Here is a 9,274-nt window from a genome sequence, read left to right on the forward strand (position 1 = left end):
GCAGTGTTTCAAAGGCCAAAAGTGATCTGTTAGTCGTCTGAAACTCACCCGAGCCCCTCGGGACCTAGACCAATTATACCAGCAAGTCCCAAAATATCATACGAACTTAGTCGAACCCTCAAATCATACCAAACAACCCTAAAACCACGAATCATCCCCCAATTCAAGCTTAATGAAACTTAAGATTTCTAACTTCTGCATTAGTCACCGAAACCTGTCAAATCAAGTGTGATTGACCTCAAATTTTGCACACAAGTCATAAATGACATAATAGAGCTATGAAAATTTTTAGAAATGAATTCCGACTCCGATATCAAAAAGTCAACTCCCCGATCAAACTTCCAAACTTAAATTCCTATTTTAGTCATTTCAAGCCTAATTTAACTACGGACTTCCAAATAAAATTTCGAACACGCTCGTGAGTCCAAAATCACCATACGGAGCTGTTGGAATTGTCAAAATGTTATTCCGAGGTCATTTTCTCAAAATGTTTACCGAAGTCAAACTTAGCACTTTAAGGCCAACTTAAGGAACCAAGTGTTCCGGTTTCAACCCAAACACTTCCAAATCGCAAACCAACCATCCCCGCAAGTCATAAATCAATAAAAGTACATATGAAAAGTTTTATTTTAGGGAACGGGGTTCTAAAAATTAAAATGACCGGTTGGATCATTACACACGACCATCTGACAATTTATTTGAATTACCGACCAATAATGGTCGGAATGTTATTTTAATAATTTAATTTTACTAACTAACGTTGGTCGGTGTTTTAAATTTATTAATTTTTTTTACCGACCAACTTTGGTCGGTAAGGAAAAATAAATTAAACTATAATATTTTATATATAGACCTACGTTGGTCGGTATTAGAAAAATTATACTTTTTTATAAATAATTAAAATTTAATAATACCGATCGACGTTAGTCGGTAATCTGGACATGGCAGCTAACTTACCAACCAAAGTGGTTGGTAATGTTGAATTGTAGGGAATTCAATGTGCATTAACCGACCAACATTGGTCGGTATTTTGTAATTTATTTTTTTATTAGTTACCGACCAAGGTCGGTCGGTTTTCTGAGATTAACTTTGGAAGAAAATGCTTGTTTTGATAGCTACACCACCTGTCAAATAAAAAAAACATATCAATACTCCCAATTCACATCAAATAACCCCCAATTCACCACATACAACCCCTAATTCGCCACAAATCCAACCAAACATCCAATTAATACTTTAAAACTAACAAAGTTTAATTAAACATCACAATTCAAAACCAAGCAAAAACTAAGTATTTACAACAAGTTCAAAATTGTTCAATCTAATTCAAAACTAGTTCTATTAGTCTAGTTCAAAGTATATCAAAGTATTGGTCAAGGGGTATTTTCTACAACATCATCACTATCTGATGGACTTTCATCTACAAGACGGTATAGAGAACGGTCTTATCGAGGACGGGAAGAACGATCACGGGGAGGACGGGAGGAATGATCATGGGGAGGAGGGGAGGAACGGCCACATGGAGGTCGAGCCTATGGCAAAGACTCACGAGACCGGGGCAACGGAAAAGCTCCAATGAAAGGAGAGTTCTGATCTGAGCTTGTATACCAAGGAATTGAGCATCTCAAAGCCTTTCTCTTTCCTTGGCCGTTTCTAGCTCGGATGTAAGCCTTGTCACTGTCTCCTGCATAGCCGATAGGCTCTCCCTATTAAGTGCCTCGCCCTGTGCGGAAGTCCCTATTCCTTGCATTCCACACCTGTAACGATGAAATTGTTTCTCAGGAAGCCCGTATACCTTCCCCCTTTTTGGATTGACAACAACCTCCAACCATATTCTTTTAGCATCCTCGTCTGAAGGTTGGGTTGGCTCGCCCGATTCAATAGCTGGCTGACTACAAATGAATTCCTCCACGTTACTTTGGTAGCGACCCTATGCTATTTTAAATTAAATTAAATTAATATTTAAAAAATCTTATAAAAGTAAATTATAACACTTAAGGAAAATTGAAAGCTTACATATGTAGTCTCTTCCCAGTCCTTGGCCCACCTATCTGCATCCCCCTCTTTCTTCTCTTTTAAAATATGCGTCTCCTTATATAGCTCATCATGGCTCATTGGACGCCCATACTTCTTTTCCTGAAAATAAATTAATTTAGTTAATAAATAAAATTAATATACTTAGAAAAGTAAAGACGTAATAATTTAAGCAATTACCAATCTTCTTCTTATTATCCCAATGCTGAGCACCCCAGTGTGTAAGGAGCCTCCCTTCTCAGATTAGCGAGCTTTCTTTCCTTGTTTGCTCCTCTTTAAGAACTCCTCGATATGCCATTGCCTTAACAAATCATCCCATAAAAACTGTAGATACCAGCCAAGCCTCTTGTTCTTCTTTCTACCATCCGAGAAATGATCTGCCATTCTCTTGCGGGATTTATGATGAAAATTTTCAGCCACTTCCTCGCTATAGCGGTCTTCCTATAAATACTTGCTTTGCATTTCAAAAGTTAAATATTAGATAGAAACATCATAAATATAAATTATTAAACTGTTTAAAAGAACATTTATACCTTAAACTGATTGAAAATTTGCTTCTTTGACGAGTATGGGAAATTCACTTCAAGTCGCACAAGGGTTATCATAAATCTTTTTGATCGCATTGGTGATTATCTTCGTAGTCTGCTTATCCGGCCTGAACCTGCAATTTAACTATAAAAACACATGAAAATATTAGTAAAAATATTATAAAATAATAAACGCAAAAATAACAAATAACTCTTACTTGTTAACCTCATGGAGTATGATGATCCTGCATTGAACAGGCCTTCCAAGTTGTGCCTCGTGTATAAGGTGGATTGGAAGGTGTTCAATCGCATCAAAGAAACCACGTGGAAATATTTTTTCCATCTTACTAGAAGTTACACAAATGTTCTGATCCATCCGAAGTAGGTTTTCTTCCCTTAAGGTGGTAGAACACAAGTCTTTGAAAAATAAACTAATCTCTGTGATGGGTTTCCAAATTCTTTCAGGCAAACCGCAAAATGCAATAGGCATTAAGGTCTCCATGAAAACATGACAGTCATGACTTTTCAAATGGCTCAACTTCCCTACCTCCATATCTACTTTTTTTCCCAGATTCGAGCATAACCCTCAGGCATCTTCAATTTCATAACCCAATCACAAATTTGTCCTCTTTCCTCCAAAGTGAATGGGTAACTTACTTTGGGCTTGAACACCTTACCATTGTTCGCTGTCTGCAAGTATAATTCAGGTCGCCTACAATATTCTTGTAAGTCCATTCTAGCCTTCAGATTATCTTTTGTCTTACCTTTAACATCCATCACCGTGTTGAACAAAATATCAAAATAATTTTGCTCAATATGCATGACATCAGGTTGTGTCGGAGAAGATTATACTTCCAATAAGGCAACTCCCCAAATATACTATATTTCGTCCAATTATGAGTAACACCATATCCGGGGAATCTAGAAGGTGGAGCCTCAATAACTTTACTGAAGTTTTGGACCCTCTCCCAAATTTCCTCACCTGAAAGTATAAGAGGTGGCAAATCATATTACGCTTTATTCTTTTTGAATGCATTTTTCATCCTTCTAAACTGATGATCATCAGGCAAAAACCGACGGTGGCAATCAAACCATGATTGTTTTCGGCTATGTTTCAAAGTGAATGCTTTACCATTTTTCATGCAGTAAGGACAAGCTAGCTTCCCAGTAGTCATCCACCCAGACAATATTCCATACGCAGGAAAATTGTTAATAGTCCACATTAAATTAGCATTCAAGTTGAAATTCTGCTTGGTTGATATATCATATGTTTCAACACCATCATACCACAACTATATTAGCTCATCAATCAAAGGTTGCAATTATACACCAATCAAACTTTTCGAATTATGCGGACCGGGGATAATTCAATTTAAAAATATATATGGACTAGTCATACACAACTCAGGTGGTAGATTATAAGGTGTAAGAATGACATGCCAACATGATTATGGTATCGCAGATATAGAAAAAGGCGTGAAGCCATCCGCACACAAACCTAATCGAGTGTTCCTTGGTTCACTAGCATACTCTAGATATGTCCTATCAAAGTGCTTCCAAGCTTCTCCGTCTGAAAAATGACACATAACACCATGTGGTCTTTTATTTTCAAAGTGACATCTCATATGAGGAGCAGAACTCATCGATGCATCCCAAAAGCATTCGCAACACTTTCACCGACTGTCACGACCCAAAATTCATTAAGGTCGTGATGGCGCCAGACACCACTATCAGGTAAGCCAACATTAAATACTAAATTGGGTTCTCATTTTTATTACTTTTGAAATCATATTTTCCTTTAATATACATAGTAAAGAATGGAGATTTACAGAGTAAATAATAATACTTTTAAAAATTCAATACAGAACAACCCATAATCCTCCCAAAACCTGGTGTCACAAGTGCATGAGCATTTACTAGGAATATAAAATAAAATATAGCAACTATCCGGAATACAAATTAGCCAGGAAAAATATAAATAACTCTGAAGGAGACTCTACTGGCTGCGGATAGAATGCAGCTCACCTAAGTCTCCGCATTAACCACACCTCTGCGCCCACAAGGCCGCTATACATATACGTACCTGCACAAAAATATGCATCAAGTGTAGCATGAGTACGTAAACAACGTGTACCCAGTAAGTATCAAGCCTAATATCGAATAAGTAGTGACGAGAGGTCGACTTTGACACTCACTAAGGGTCAATAATATTATAATAGAATATTTTTAATCGACATGATTTATAGGAATAACAATAATTTACTTAACAAGCAGAGATAATTAATTCTTTCAATTCCAATAATTTTCAATTTATCAATTAGCTTCACAAGCTGCAATAAAATATCAAAGTATCGTGTAATTATTATTATTATGCACGATTTCTGCCGAGGTCGTACGGCCCGATCCAGAGTATCGTGTACACTGCCGAGGGACGTGCGGCGTGATCCATAGATGCATCTATCCTGCCGAGGCGTTCAGCCCGCTCCACAAGAAAGGATGACATTTTCTTATGTACCTCCGGAGTGAGAATATATTTATATTTATTAATATTTACACACCAGGAGGTACAGTATATAGCAACAGTTAAATAATTTGAGCAAAAATTCAAGTATGTGAAATTTCAGTCTCTTATTATTTCCTCTAACAATTTACAGCAAAAATTCCAATATTTCAATTAACTGAAAGATGCAATTATCACAAGTAATTCATGATTTGAGTCCTAAACTACCCGAACTTAGCAATATTAGTAGCTACGCACGGACTCTCGTCACCTCGTGCATACGTAGCCCCCCCCCCCCACAATTAGCAACAATTATTAATTTAAATTACCTAGGGGTAAATTCCCTCTTACAAGTTTAGACAAGAGACTTACCTCGCTATGAAGTTCCATAGCCAGCTCCCAAGCCTTTCAAACAACTTGACCGATACCCAACGCTCCAAAACTCGCTTTCTCTTTATTAACATTCACAAGCTTTTAATCCTCCTCTGACACCGTAACATTGAGTAAAATGTGCATACGCCACCAACAAATTGATATCTACAATTACAATCCCAATTACAATCAAAATATGACTCAAAAATATTTATCAATATCCATTTATGGCTCACAAGTTGACTACAAGCCTCCTGCTCAAATCGTCTAATAGGTTCACTTACTAGCACATTCAACTCCACTCTTATCATTTAATACCCATTTGAAGTCATCAATGATACTACATTAATTCTCCAACACCGCCAAATTACTATTCATCATCTTCTTTAACCAACATTTTCAAAACATTTAATTTGGTAATTACTTAGTTGAACAGTTCCAACTAAGCTAGAAAATGATTCCATAGGTTTATTGCATCATTTAATTTCATTTCTAAGAATACTATTTATCTTTTTCTCATTTTCTCAAGAACACTATTCATGCCATGAACTAGGGTTTATGAAATCAATTATCCAACCATAACAACTTGAAACAAATATTAGAATTACTCTCACTGACTCATAAGAAATAAGCTTGAAGCATTAGTATTAACTTCTTGAAGCTTTTCCTTAAAATTTCAATGTTTGGGAAATTATGTATTCTTGAACAACTTAAAAGATTTCTAGGGATTTCAAAGATTAAAGAATGTTAATACTGGTGTTAATAGGATGTTATTAAATTAAAATATCCAAAACAACTCACCTTGTATTCTTAAGTAGTCCCCAAGGTCTAATCCACCATAAAAGAACCAATCCCTAGCTCAAGAAAATCCCCAAAAATGGTTGCTGCCCGTGACAGCCATAAGCACAGGTGCTTCGCGAATTGTACCCTACGCTGTGCAGGTTGTACCTCGTATTAAAAGTTTTCCCCTGCTGGACACCTTTTACTAAAACGTCCATAACTCCTTGTAAAAATATCCAAATGATGAACGATTTAAAGCATTAGAAACTAGACTCAATAATCTTTCATTTGATAGGTTGTTCACCATATAACTCATTATATATATATATATAGGCATGCTCATCCAAAGTTAGGTTTTGTGTGTACTCATTTAGAACTTTAGTCTATCATGTACTTTCCAACTTGACTTAGACTTAGGGCTCTCCTTAGACCCCACATCACTTATAATATGACTCGTACACTTATTAACATACGAACCTGCTGGAACCTTCAAATCTCGATTCCGAGATCGTTTACTCAAAAATCCAACCTTAGTCAATTCTTCCAACTTAAAGCTTACGAAATGAGAATTTTCTTTTCAAATCAACTCCGAACTTCCCAAAATTAAATTCCGACCACACGTATAAGTCATAATACCTAAAGTGAAGATACTCGGGGCCTCAAACCGTCGAATGACGCGCTAGGGCTCAAAACGACCGATTGGGTCGTTACACCGACAACTATGTTATGAAATATTCCACGGCTACCATCGATCTCTCAATGATTATTCCACACAAAGTAATTAGCTATAAACCCCTTCCTATAAAGATGAAGCTTAACTTCCTCCGATTTTTTAAACTTCACACAATCACACTTGACACAAGGGTGCCTAATTACTCCTTCAATTTGGTATGATGAAAGTGACATTGCATGTCTAACAAAGTCATCAACCCCTTCTACAAAATCCTCCCTCAATCTCCGCCAATTAGGATAATTCCTATTGTACATCCAAGTACGATGTTCCATCTATTGAAATAAAACAAAAATAAATTGAGATATTTCCATAAGTATTAGAACTATTTAATTTATTCTACAATTATAAATTAATTAAATTATTTTTAGTTAATTAAGATAATTATTTTTACTAATTATACCAAAATTACATTATAATAAATATAATTAATTATAATTCATCCAATTTAAACATAAACTATAAGTTCAATGCATACCCAAAAGGTCCAACACTTATCCCTAAAAGTTCAATTTATATCCTAAAAGTTCAACCATTACCCCTAAAAGTTCAATTCATATCCTAAAAGTTCAACCATTACTCCTAAAAGTTCAACTCATATAAAAAGAAAGGCTCAATTCATATCCTAAAAGGTTTCGCTCATACCCTAAATAATTCAATTAACCCTAAACAATTCAATTAACCTCACAAAATATAAGCTCTATCCAAAATGTTCAACACTTACCCCTAAAAGTTCAATTCATACCCTAAAAGTTCAATTCACAAGAATAAATCCTAATAGCTCAATTCAATTCAAAGTTAAAAATTCAATTCCTAACTAAACTATTCTAGTCAATATAAACTTAAACATTCAATTTACACCGTATGTAATCAATTCAATTCAATTAAAACAAGACCTAAACCATATATTTCAATAAAATGCAAAGTTAAACAATAAATTTAAACTCTAATTAACTAATTCATGACTAATTAACAAAACATTCTTGGAGCGGCGGCAGTGGAGGCAGTAGCAGCGGCGGCGACGGGGGCAGTGGCGAAGTGGGGTGGGGAATGGGATTTGTGTGAGGGAAATAGAGAAGAAGTGAGGAAGGGTATTGTGTGTGTGAGGGAGAAGAGAGTGGAGTTAGAAAATTTTGAGAATTAGAGAATAAGAGAAATGAGGGGGAAAGGACATATTTTATATCTTGAATTAAAGGTACCGATTGACGTCGGTCGGTACACTTAAGTGACAGTTGACTCTGTTTGACCACAGTTAACCGACCGACTTCGGTCGGTAATTTAAGTAAAACTAAATTATTATTTTGTGTTATTATTTCTTAAAATATTATAAACTTTAAAAAAAATTATAAACTATAAACATATATTTTATTCACATATATATTTACTAATAAATAATTATAAACTATAAGCATAATCTTTATAAATAATTATTATATTAACTAATTACTTTTAATAAGTTATACGCATATATTTTATTCACACATATATATAATTAATCACTCATAATAAAAAAAATAAAGGTATATATATGAGACATTTATTTTATTCGAATTCCATATTTCGCCTTATATATTCATTTGTTTTATAACTAATTACAAACTACATAGATTAATAAATATTTGTTGAGACATTTTACCTTTTGTATTCATCTATCTAAATTAATTTTCTAAGTTATAATTAAGTATATGAGTTATTTCACACACACACACACACACACACACACACACTATATTTTAAATATGTTTAATCGATTGTTATATTAACTCGTTTACTTAATGCTAATAGTTTTTTTCGTTTATTTAATTTGTGATACATATATACATGTCAAAGAAGTTTAGTATTCTTCTATATTTTATTCATTCATCACTAATAATACATGACATAGATTAATCGATAGAGGTCGAGGCATTTTGACTTTAATACTCATTAATATAGGTAGAGACGTTTTGTTTTTAATATTTATCGATGCATCTAAGTAAGTTATAAGTCGATAAATCAATTTACAAATAGATATATTTGATGATGATCATTTATATATACTAATTAGATATTGCTTCTTCACAAGTCTATCCCAAAAGAGCCCGGCCATGTGGCCCTAGCGCTTCGCGTTTTTAGATGTGGCTATCTCTCTCTCTCTCTCTCTCTCTCTCTCTCTCTATATATATATATATATATATATATATATATATATATATATATATATATACTTTGTTGTACTACTTTAACTATATATAGCTTGTTATAGTATATGTTAGTGCATTCATTATTTGTATTACAAAATAAAGTGTTAATGTATTATATTTATATTATTTAGATAATAAATTTTAATGC

This window comes from Nicotiana tabacum, chromosome 24, assembly GCF_000715075.1.
Source record: "Nicotiana tabacum cultivar K326 chromosome 24, ASM71507v2, whole genome shotgun sequence".
Classification (NCBI taxonomy): Eukaryota; Viridiplantae; Streptophyta; class Magnoliopsida; order Solanales; family Solanaceae; genus Nicotiana; species Nicotiana tabacum.